Source organism: Canis aureus, chromosome 29 (genome assembly GCF_053574225.1).
Source record: "Canis aureus isolate CA01 chromosome 29, VMU_Caureus_v.1.0, whole genome shotgun sequence".
Taxonomy (NCBI): Eukaryota; Metazoa; Chordata; class Mammalia; order Carnivora; family Canidae; genus Canis; species Canis aureus.
Genome location: NC_135639.1, coordinates 6,518,967 through 6,531,036, shown reverse-complemented (window position 1 = coordinate 6,531,036; position 12,070 = coordinate 6,518,967). Strand labels below are relative to the sequence as shown.

Here is a 12,070-nt window from a genome sequence, read left to right as displayed (position 1 = left end):
AGGGCTCTGTCCTGAGGCCCGTACCCGGCAGGCTTTGCTCCACGGGTCCCTACCCCATGGGCTTTGCCCCGAGGCCCCTACCCGGCAAGCTTTGCCCCGAGGCCCCTACCAGGCAGGCTTTGCTCCACGGGTCCCTACCCAGCGGGCTTTGTCCTAAGGCCCCTACCTGGCAGGCTTTGCTCCATGGGTCCCTACCCCGTGGGCTTTGCCCCGAGGCCCCTACCTGCCGGCTCTGCCCCTGTAGGCCCCTGCCCGCGGCTCAGCCCCCCCGTGGGACCCCACCCGGCAGGCCCTGCCCCGCAGCCGCGGCCCATCCCGCTGCCTGGCACCGCTACCCAGGGGTTGCTGCCCGCCGCCGTGATCCCGCGGCCACGCCGTCCGCGACCCAGTTGGCGGCCCCGGGCGCCCCCGCCGCGCTCCCGCGGAGGAGCTGGCCGCTGCCGCCGTTCCCTCCCGGCCCCAGGAGCGCGGGGGAGCTGGGGGGCCCGGCTGCACTTCGCGGGCTTCGGCCTCGGATGTGTGGCGAGGCGCCCGGGACTTGGGGGGGACTTGACGCTGAGCTGAGCACAGCCGCCCGCCCGGACCCTTGTCCGAGGCGCCAGCTTGTTCGAGGCCTCAGCACGTTCTGGAATCCTGGAAGGGCAAAGAGATTCGGAGTCTGCTTTATTTACGGCAGCGCCCCTCGCTCTGCGGTGGGAAGACTTCTCGAAGACCCTGATTTGTGGATTAGTTAGACGCCCCGGTGTGCGCGTGGCCCCGCGGCGGCCCCTACGGGCAGGTGTGAGAGGACGCCCGGCCCGGCCGTGCTGGGTGATGGACAGGACGCGCCTCCCACTGTCCGCGGGCCCGGGGCTTTGTCACTGGGGTCAGCGGCGTCTGCCTGGAGAGCCTGGGGTGCAGAAGGCCCAGGAGCAGCTGCGGAGGACGGGGAGGAAGGAGGACGGCAGGGGCGGACAGGTCTGTTCTGCGAGCGGCCCTGCGGCCTCTTCTCCCGGCTGCATGGCCCAGGAGTCCTGGGGGGCTGGAGTTGCTGTGCGTCTTCAGAACTTGGACTTTGGGGGATCCCTGGGTGGCTCAGCGGTTTAGCGCCTGCCTTCGGCCCAGGGCGCGATCCGGGAGTCCCGGGATCGAGTCCCACCTCGGGCTCCCTGTGTGGAGCTTGCTTCTCCCTCTGCCTGTGTCTCTGCCCCCCCCACACACACATAAATAAATAAATAAGTAAATAAGTAAGTAAGTAAGTAAATCTTAAAAAAAAAAAAAAAAGGAACTTGGGACTTTGGCAGACCCGCCCTGGCAGAGAGATGGCCTGCTTCGCTGGCCGTTTCCTCAACAGGTTCCTGCTGTGGAAGTGTCTGCGGAGAATGGGTGACTTGGGTTTCAGAATCCGAGGCCACTCGAGGCACCTCACATTTCCAAACCCTATGAATGAGGCCGCCAGACAGGCTGCAGGGGCAGAAAGACTTCCGTGAAGAAATCAACAGAAACTGGATTTGTTCCTTTAATGAAATTTCAAACTTGGTGCTTGGTGCCAGACCTCAGTACAGAGCATGGCCTGGAAGTGTGTCCTAGAATGGCCTAAAGAGAGAAGAAGAGGTTTAGGGCAAAAGGTGGCAGTTCCATTCTTGGAAACGAAATTTCATCTTGGAAGCTTAAAATTCCAAGCTTATCGCCGTATCTCCAGCACTGATTGATAATGCAGGTAAAGGGATGACTTTATCATTTTATCGCTGAAAGAGAATAACTTTGCATCACTTATATACCTTAGTTGGGTAAGGTCATTTTTTTGTGGGTTTTTTTTTTTTTTCTTTTGGAAGGCATTTAACAACAAAAGATTTTTTTAGAGCAAGAGAACCTGCCCGCAGGCCTGGGTGTGAGGGGGGAGGGGCAAGAGAAAGAGGGATGGGGAAAGTCTTAAGCAGACTCCCCCACTGAGCACAGAGCCAGATTTGGGGGGCGGCACACCATCTCACCACATTGAGATGCCCCTAGAAGGCATTTTGGATGAAAAAAAAAATCAGAACTCCATAAACCCCAACCCCCAAAAAGGCTAGTCTGAGGGCTGCACCCATAAAACAACTGGCCTACAATGTTATTTCAGGGTTGTGTACATCGCATACTTAACCCTGTATTCCCTGAAGGTGGTGATCTTCAAGTAGGAGGGGTGACGAAAAAGGGAGGGGCATGTTAGAATTTCCATGGTAAAGTCTGTGATGTGGTGAAGAAAGACTATTCTACAGACTATTTTCATGATACAAATTAGAGAACTTAAAGCTTGACGAAATCTTTGCCAGTAGGGGGCTATGCGAGGTTTAAAGAGGGGAAGTTAATTAAAGTAAGCTAATTTAAATAAAAATCGGGAAATTTCTTAATATTAAGCTGGCCTAGAGAATTTATCTACTGGGGCGTGTGGGTGGCTCAGTCGTTGCAACCCACTCTTCGTGTCAGCTCACATCATGATCTCCTGGTGGTGGGATAGAGCACACCTCCCCCCCCCCCACCGCCCCCCGCCACACGCACACCTGGGGCTGGGCCAGCAGTCTGCTTAGGTAGAGAAAATAGTCACATAAAAGCATAAAATAGGGCATAAACTGATGGAAACTTCCTCGCTGAATGATAGTTGAATTAACAGTTAATCAACATCACATTAGGAGACTTCAACTTTAGGCGATGAATGATAGACTGTAGATTCCCGAAACTGAGGAACTAGATCATGAAATTCACCTTTCATTTCTATTTTTAAATCCAAATAAATTTAGATTTAGATTCAAAAGCAGACAAGTATTCATGATTTTATCCTAAATAACTGCCTTTTATTTTCAATGCCTGTTGCAGCTTTACCTCATGTCACAATTTAATCCCTCTTTAAACTTAATTTAATGCCCAATTTAATCTCAATATGACAGCTAATAATTAAGAGAACTCATGTTGTGTAGCATACTGTTTGGTTGTGTTGGTCATATATATGTGTTGTGTACAATATTGTTTTCTACTGTGCAATTTAATGAACAGTGCCATTTGATATGTTTATTAAGGAAGAACAAAAAACCTACCTACCATCTTTTGAGAGTTAAAACATAGGTTTTCATGGTGATGGTGTGAATAGCAAAAGATTTTACATGCTTCAGAGGCCTGCTTTTAGTATTTGTACATTACATGTACAAAAATACAAACCTACAGATTATGTGTATCTTACATGTACAGATCTGGACAGTATATATACAAATCTGAAATAATCACTTTGTAAGTATAATATGTGGATTGATAATTTGTATTCGTGGTTTTTGTCCTTTTCCCCCCTTTTGTCATGGAATCTTTCAATCGAATTCTTACTTGGAAGCCTAATTTGCAAAACAGACACAGGTAGCTCCGCTCTGATCAAAGTGTTTGTTGGGGCTGGAAATGGGGTGGGGGACCCAAAGGTAGCCTTTTAGGTTCACTCTCAGTGGCCTGCAAGCCCATTCATGGAGCCTGTAGAATTTCTGGAGCACACTTTGAAATTGTTGTCCTATGTAATGCCCTATATTTGTGGTGGGCTTTTATATGTGATAGTATTTCATTCCCACAATATTCAATGTTTTCTCATTTTACAGGTGAGAAAACAGAGACTCAGATCAATTCATTTTCCCACTGCCACATAATTATTGAGTGATTAGATTTAGGGCTTGAACCCAAATCTTCTGCTTTGACTTGTTTTTCCTCATTAATTCATACTGTCTGTAACAATAGAACATATGCTCAGGATGTTTTCTAACATCCAAGTAGGCTGAAGAAGAATTTATGTAAAGCATGAGCGTTTCTTTTTTTTTTTTTTTAAGATTTATTTATTTATTCATTCAGAGAGAGCGAAGAGAGAGGCAGAGACACAGGCAGAGGGAGAAGCAGGCTCCATGCAGGAAGCCCGATGTGGGACTCGATCCCGGGTCTCCAGGATCACACCCCAGGCTGAAGGCGGCGCTAAACCACTGCACCACCGGGGCTGCCCACGTTTCTTAATGTTATCCTTCTACAGCAGAAGTGAGTGATGACAGTCACGTGCACCACAGGCCTATGGCTCACTCAGGTCACCGATTGCAGAGGGCTGGGATACGTGTGTAATCCCCACCTGTGAATCTGGCCCTTTCTTTCCCACTTGAGGAAGCACATTGGAGGACAGGGTGATGTTATTATCAAAGTCCATTTTTATTTATGAACAAGATGAACAGTTCACCCCCTGCCTTTGGGAACCACCAGTCTGTTCTCTGTATCCGTGGGTTCAGGTTTGTTTTGTTTTAAATTCCATATATGAGTGAGATCATACAGTATTTTCTTTCTCTGTCTGACTTATTTCATTTAGCATAATGCCCTTAAGGTCCATCCATGTTGCTGCAAATGGCAGGATTTCTTTCCTTTTGTGGCTGAGTAGTATTCCATTGCATATTTACACATTTTCTTTATCTGTTCACCCAACAGTCGGCAGTCAGGTTGCTTCCGTGTCTTAGCTATTGTAAATAATGCTGCAGTGAACATGGGGGTGCATCTCTCTTTTTCAGTTAGTATTTTCATTTCCTCTGATAAATACCCAGAAGTGGATTTGCTGCATCATATGGTAGATCTATTTTTAAAAACTTTTTGAGGAAACTCCATGCTGTTTTCCATAATGACTGCACCAATTTACATCCCATCAACAGGGCATAGGGTTCCCTTTTCTTCACATCTTCAACAATGCTTATTTCCTTTCTTTTTGACAAGAGTCATTCTAACAGATGGGAGGTGATATCTCATTGTGGTTTTGATTTACATTTCCCTGATAGTTGTGGCTCCTTCTTATTCCACATCAGGATGCTTTTAGGTCCTCAGAAGGAAAAGAAATGTAGAACTTGGAAAGTTCATCAGTGAACATCTGACCAGGGTTGAATGTACTTGCCACGTGCAAGATTCAAGGGCTTCATCACAGATGAGTGTTGAATGTTATAATTCTGATTGCTACGTTGATTCCAGTTACATTACACACTTCCCCCATCTTCTGCCCAGGCATTTTGTTTTTCTTTCCTAATTTTCTGTTTTTCATTGACCCCTATTGAGTCTCTTCTCCCACTAAGGTAACTTTTTATTTCAATATTATAGTCAAGATACTGATCACTAATTGCACTTCTTTAGATATACCATCTCCCAACTGGAGGATGAAAAATAATTGTTTCCACTGATGATTAAAATACTGAAGTTTGTGAACTGTTCATTCATCTTTTTCATACATAGAAATGGACTCAGATAATAACAGGATAAGACTTCTTAGACCCCCCTTCATATGTTCATGTACATTGTAAAGCTGAGAGCATAAGGGAACCAAAAGCATTTTACAAACAGCTAAATTATCAACTCTTTTCCTTACCCTTTCATAACTCACTAAATACTGGAGTTCTGGAGAATGCTGATGTCCAGCAATGTTCCTAAGCAAGTTAGAAAGTTGGCAAATACCTCCTAATTAAGAAGAAAGCTCAACATATCTGGAAGCAAGCATAGTAATTTCACACTAGTAGTCCTCTGCCTGACATCACACAGGACTAGGGGTTCTATGGAACACCCTGGTCCTTTGGGTCAGGCTGTTCTAGCACATTTGTTTTTGCTAACCCAGTGTGACCTAGAAATCCTCACCTTCCTTCCTGTGTTGGATTGACTTTCTCCACGTGGAGGGTTTTGCACTAAGCACCGGTTAGTCAGAGAGTCCAGAGCTGGTGGGAGTTGAAGAAGGAACTGAAGGGTCCTGCCCTCCACAAGCTTCCAGATCAGCATGTAGCCTCTGACCTGACTGCCAATGTTTCCTTGCACTGACTCTTCTGAACCTGTGGTTATGTTTGCACCTGTCTCATAATTCTTACCATATTTTGCTTTGTACAATAGTTATTTTAAATTTAATATATATTAATGTATTAATAGATAACTATTAGTTTTCTTTTTAATTGGGAGGTATCTGCCAATCACTGGCTTGCTTAATAACATTGATAAAATACCTGCATTCCCTAGAACTCCAGTGTTTTGTGAGATATGAAGAGGTAGGGGGAAAGTCCTTCATTTAATTGTTTGTAAAATGCTCTGGTTCCCTTGTGCTCAGAGCTTTATAATGTACATGAACATATCAAGGGGTCTGAGCAGTCTTGTGTTGAAGACACCTGTATACCTTTTTAAAACTCCAATTGGATATTAAATATTTCCAGATATTTGCTAAATGCTATTCAGGACAAGGAAGGGAGTCTTGCCTTCAGAGCAATTAGCATCCAAGGTAAAAAGTAACATATTAGAAAGGTAGTTATTGACTTATTTTTTAACAAATAAACTGATGAATAATTGACAAAAGTTTATATATTGTAAGGGTACAACATGATACATATACATTTTGAAATGACCACCACAATCAAGTTAATTAACATCCATCACATCACATAGTAACCTTTTATTTTTTTAATATGGGACACTTCGAAAATTTGCATGTGATCCTTGTGCAGGGGACATGCTAATTAATCTCTGTATCATTCCAGATACAGAATATCTGTATATGTCCTGCTGAAGGGACACTAGTCATTATTAGCACAAGTCTTAAATCCATGGAAGAAATGTAAAAATTTTCCATTAGTTGTAGGCATTTACATACACACTGTCCGATGGTGTGTTTTCCTTTGCCATGCCCTCCCAGCCTCCAGTTCCAGAGAGGAAATGAAAGACTTCTAATTTAGCTTCAAAGTCATGTTTCTTGTACATAGAAGTATGACCATGTCTAAGGTGCCCTGAACCCATTTTTAAATTAAATGATTGGAAGGAGAGGTAGGAAACTTAATATTAATGTCCTGTAGTTTTTCTTTACAACCTTTTGGGGTTATCCTTTATTTCTGAATTGTTTTCTTCTTCCGTATTTGTTTTTCCACTTACAGCTAAATAACAAAATGAAATGAAAGTGGAACTATTAAAAAGAAAATAATTAACAATTAGGTATTTAGAATACTTAGAATTTTGCTTTATAAAAATATTGTTAAAGCTATTACTCATGTTGAAGTTTTAGCATTCATTAATGTATGTATTTTGTGCAAGATCAGCAAATTCCACATTCCCAGTTTGGCTGTTATACACACAAATTAATGAATGTACTTTAATGAATTTGATTAATATGCAGCAGTTTAAGATCCATTTTGTATTATTAGCCCATGAAATGTTCCTCATTGAATGCTGCTGAATCAGAATGCTGTATTTGCCTGGGAAGGCTGTCTCTCCCTCTCTCTTTCTCACACACACACACACACACACACACTCACAGACACTCTTCACAAATAATGTAAAGCTAAGATTTTCATAATTATCATAATTCACTCATTAAGATATTAGCAAACTGTCACAACCACAAAAGATTCTCTGTGCATGGAAATTTCCATCTTTTGCCTGCACCCAAGATATACATGCAGTGCCAGTGCCAGAGAATGTTAAATGGAAACCCTACTTCTGCATTTTATTAGCAAATTTTGCAAACTACAAACAGCTTGAGTGTTGTATAAATTTATAGTTGTACTTGCACATTTGTGATGGTGGTTTTCGGCATGCAAGTTTTATCTAAGAGCTTTTACTGGGAACTGCACAGAGCAATTCCAAAACCTCAAAACTAAAGGAAAGTAAAATTGAAGTGCCTTTACAATTGTGTGATTTATACATTAAAGTATTTATTTTAAAACAAGATTAAAAATACTGCACTCCTAGAAACATTCTCTCCTGGTAGAAGCCGCTCAGATGGAAAATTTCATCTATTTCAAACTGATTTTTTGCCTGAATGACTCTCACATATTTTCCTAAAAGCTAGTCATGTCAAACGATTTATTCTACGTTAATAATACTGTGCAGGTAGCCAGGAAGATTCAAGTGTTGAAGTGGTAGAAGGCAGTTGGCCAATTAGGTGCTCAACTATATTTTGATTTTCTCTGCTTAGACATACTTATTCTTTTCTTACCTTCTTATCCCCTACTCAACAGTACTTCTAGATGAGAATTTGTGCATATTTCTGTCCTAGGAATACTTAGCCAAATTTGAGATATAGAATGCATTTTAGATCAAAATCCCAAATAAGGATAAGGCAGTGGAACCCATTTTCCCACTTAACAAGATAATAGAAGGAGCTCACCATGGCATACAAAGGGCACATGTATTTTCAATGTCCTTCCCAAGGCACCCCTTCACCCCCTTCACAGAGCAGTACCATCTGTGCCATCCCAAATGCCCCTAGTGATAGGGATGCATCTTATTAAAGATGACTGGCCTACAACAAGGCTACCTCATTGCAATATAAGAAGTCATTTTTCAATGAAATAATTGATGCTTTTTCTTTAGACTTTTCTCTCTTAATTGAAAAATTATTATTTTTTTTTGCTTCAGCTGTTATTGTGATTGACTCACCATCCTCTGGCGATGTATGTTATTTTTGAAAAATCGATTTTAAGGAAAATAGCATGCAAAATTTTCTTAACAGAAAATATTGGCTGGAAAGTTAATGGGAATCTATTCTCTGGATGGGTTCATGTCATGATCTTGAAATAAAAAGATAAAGGATGTGGTATGAGTTTAATTTATGATCTCAAGAAGTATGTGAGAAAGCTACAAAAGTAAATCCAGACTTTGAAATTTGGAATTTGCTTTGGAAAAGGATGACAATGGTAGCAATGAATGGTATGTTTTCTCTAGGGGTAGCTCTCAGCTATCTTGATTCTACTCAACAAATCAAAGAAACTCATTATTTTTTCTAAATAGCAGGACTGAAAAAAAAAAAAAAAGCCAACATTCTGTACTGGGTTCTTACCTTGATCCACTCACACTCATGAAGAATTTTTTGAGTGAAGGAGTATAAAGCTTCCCATGACAGCAATGGGCAATGCACAGAGAAAGAGGGACTTGGCCTGCCAAGCCCTCCCCAAATGACCATGCAACTCATTTTCTGATGACAGAAAATTGAAAATGTGTAAGTCCTGAGCTTTTCCCTTTACAATGCCCCATTTGAAATAAAGAAGTCATCAGAAAAAATGGATTCATTCTTACTAACCTGACACATACCATCCAGGGACTAGAAGGAGATAATTTGTCAATACTGTCAGCCAAATGCTGCTGTGGCCCCCATCTATTACCTAAGGTCTATTTTCATTTTACCCAATTGTATGATGTTTGTTTTTATTAAAATAAAAAATGGGATTATGATGCTCCCTAGAAAGTCATTTTGTCTCCTTCCAGCTGTTCAGTGACATACTTTTAACTTTGTAAAATCACTTGTTTATAATTTAAAGTTTAGTTATGGCATACATTGTTTACCTGTACCTAGTAGCAAATTTGTAGTGATGGGAGAAAGATCACCAAGCACCACTAAGTCTTGCGAAGAAAGCACAATTAATAGCAGCCCATCCCCAGTTTTAGGAAATGTATGTTGTGCATATAACAGTCAGGGTTCTGTAAATAATAGGAGGCATGTTCGTGATTTTATTATTTATTTTTTACTTTTTTCATGTTCATGATTTTAAATAGAAAGGGTACTTTACAGGGAATTCAGAACTTAAGCAATCATTAGAAGGTTGAGAACAGGTTCTACACTGATCACCAGGAATGACTCCAAGGACAATTTTGCAGATGCTAGCTTCTAAGGACACCGAGTCAGGAAGCTGCAATAGCACCTGCCACCCCCCAGGATCACCGCAGATGTCGGACTTTAGCTGCTTTCCAAGCATCAGGAGGCCACACACTGCAGTTGCTGGCTCCAGGAAATTGTTGGCTACCTAGGCTTCGGTCTACTGAGGAGAACTTGAAGTCCCACCTCTTCAGGGCCATGCTGTGCCTGCCTAACCCACAAGAGGAGAATGGATGTCTCCTGCATCACTACTTCTCCCTCCCCTGAACTTGGCTCCACATACAGAACTCACAAGCATGCATCTGACTGGCCAAACCTGAACGGTTTCTTAAGCTGTGCGAGAACCTGGGTAATATAGATTTTGTTTTACTTTTCTAGTCTTTTTGATCCAGGAGAGCATGCTGATAGGAGGTTAGAACAGAGTTGAGGTACTTTACCAAATCTACTCCAATACCCGTAGACTCATTTTCTACTACTGGTTAGCCATGCATAAATTCTTTCATAGTTTCCTATTTTTTAAAAATCTTTTATCTTTTTGGGGTTCTTATGCTAGTTTTCTTAAAGTCACTTGAGATTGTTCTATCTCTTTCATTTGTCAGGAGTAAATAGGTCCTGATATAGTAGGCAGAGTAATGTCTTCCTGCAAAGATGTTTATGTCATAATGCTTGGAACCTGGGAATTTGTTACATTACATGAAAAAGGAGAATTAAAGTTGCAGATAGAATTACGGTTGTTCATCCCCTGATGTTAAAACAGAGATTCTCGTGGATTATCCAGGTGGGCCTGATGTAATAACAAGGGTCCTTAAATGTGGAAGGGAGAAGTAGAAGAAGAGTTCAGAGCACTGCAGTGTGAGAAAGACTCACCCCGTCATTGCTGGCTTTAAAGATGGAGAGGAGCCATGAGCCAACGAGTATAGGCAGCCTCTAGAAGCTGGAAGGGCCAAGGTGGTGGATTCTCTCCAGGAAGGAGTCAGCCCTGTTAGCACCTGGAGTTTAGCCCACCCAGAGCCAGTTCAGACGTCTCAACTACAAAACTGGAACAATAAGTTGGTGTTTTAAGCCACTAAGTGTGGGATAATTTGTTAAAGCAGCAATAAGAAACTAATACAGCTGATAGTTAAGACTGCTGGCTGCTTTTCTCATTGCTCCTTTACTCTCATGAGCTTTGACATTTTAGCTTGTGGGTTCATCTTGAGTGGGGTTTCCCCCTGCTCTTAATACTTTCCTCACCTTGTCAATCCTTTTGTGGAAACAAGGAAGTTCCTTGGGACCCCAGGTCATAACCTGGTAACTCCATGTCCAGTCCCACAGTGATATGGGTGCTGTCCCAGGATAAGCCAAGGGGACTAGCGGGCAGCTCAGTCCAATTGCTGCCACAGTCAGGGAACAGCAATAGGAGCTTTTTCTGGCTCTTTTCACATATTAGAGAGCATGATTAACCCTTGATTATATGCAAGAAGTAAAGCTCTGGTCCCCAGCTGGGCACAGGGTGCTCCTGCCCAGGCTTTCCCACGGGAATCAGATCTTTACCCCTGTGTCTGCTTTAGTGTTAAAGCTCTGTAGGTCTCTAGCTCTTGATACACTTTCTTCTCTGTAGTTCTTTTTCTGGTCCATCAGGATGTTTAGCTCATTTTTTTAGCATAGCCATACTTTTCAATTTATAATATATATGTAATAGAATGTAACTTGTAAAATACATATGAAATATTGGCCACATATTTTGTCATTGCTGTGTTTGGAGAAGGGGAGAGAAATTCCAAGCACTACCTTGACCACAAGACTGTAATATGTAGGATGTATGATTTTTTTTAAGATGTATCTATTCATTTAAGAGAGAGAGAGAGGGCATGCTTGGGTGTGCGCATGCTAATGAGCTGGGGGACGGGGCGCAGAGGGAGAGAGAATCTCAAGCAGATTCCCTGCTGAGTGCAGAGCTTGATGCAGAGCTCAGTCCCATGATCCTGAGATCAGGACCTGAGCCAAAATTAAGAGCCAGACGCCCAACTGACTGAACCACCAAGGCGCCCCGGATGTATGATTAACATTTCAGAAAACACCATGTCCCAGGTTTTCACCATGTTTTAGTTGAAGAAAAAAATTTAGTGAGTGGTTAGATATTTCTATTTCTATCAGTGATTTGCTTTCTGCATTCCCAGGGATGTCACTTTCTTCAACAAATAATACCCTTTTGGCAAAGGCTTAGCTGGTTGAAAATTATAAGAGAAAGTTTCATTGTATTGCACTTTAAAGTGGTTGTTCCAGAAATTCATCTTAAAACTTGCTATTTCAGGAAGCTGGCTCAGCTCCTCCACTTTCTCTGGAGTCCATCAATTCCATAAATTGGCTAGGCGTTACTCGAGGATGATTGTTAGGGTCAGGAGGGGGAGGAACAGAACACCAGGTGTTACATTACAAAAGGTGGCATGAGTCCCTGGCTTAGTCATGTAC

At 42.5% G+C, this 12,070-nt stretch overlaps 1 long non-coding RNA gene and 1 other non-coding gene across 2 annotated transcripts in view; one reads left to right on the top strand and one right to left on the bottom strand.

Moving 5' to 3' along the window:
* The first annotated feature begins 477 nt into the window (after positions 1-477).
* LOC144300958 (uncharacterized) overlaps positions 478-12,070 on the top strand; it is a 32,855-nt gene continuing 21,262 nt past the window's right edge. The window contains exon 1 of the long non-coding RNA XR_013367705.1: positions 478-957. This is a non-coding gene — a long non-coding RNA (uncharacterized LOC144300958). The remainder of the gene's footprint in view (positions 958-12,070) is intronic.
* On the bottom strand, positions 6,435-6,537 carry LOC144301522 (U6 spliceosomal RNA). Its single transcript, XR_013368332.1, has one exon. It is a non-coding gene; the product is annotated as a U6 spliceosomal RNA (small nuclear RNA).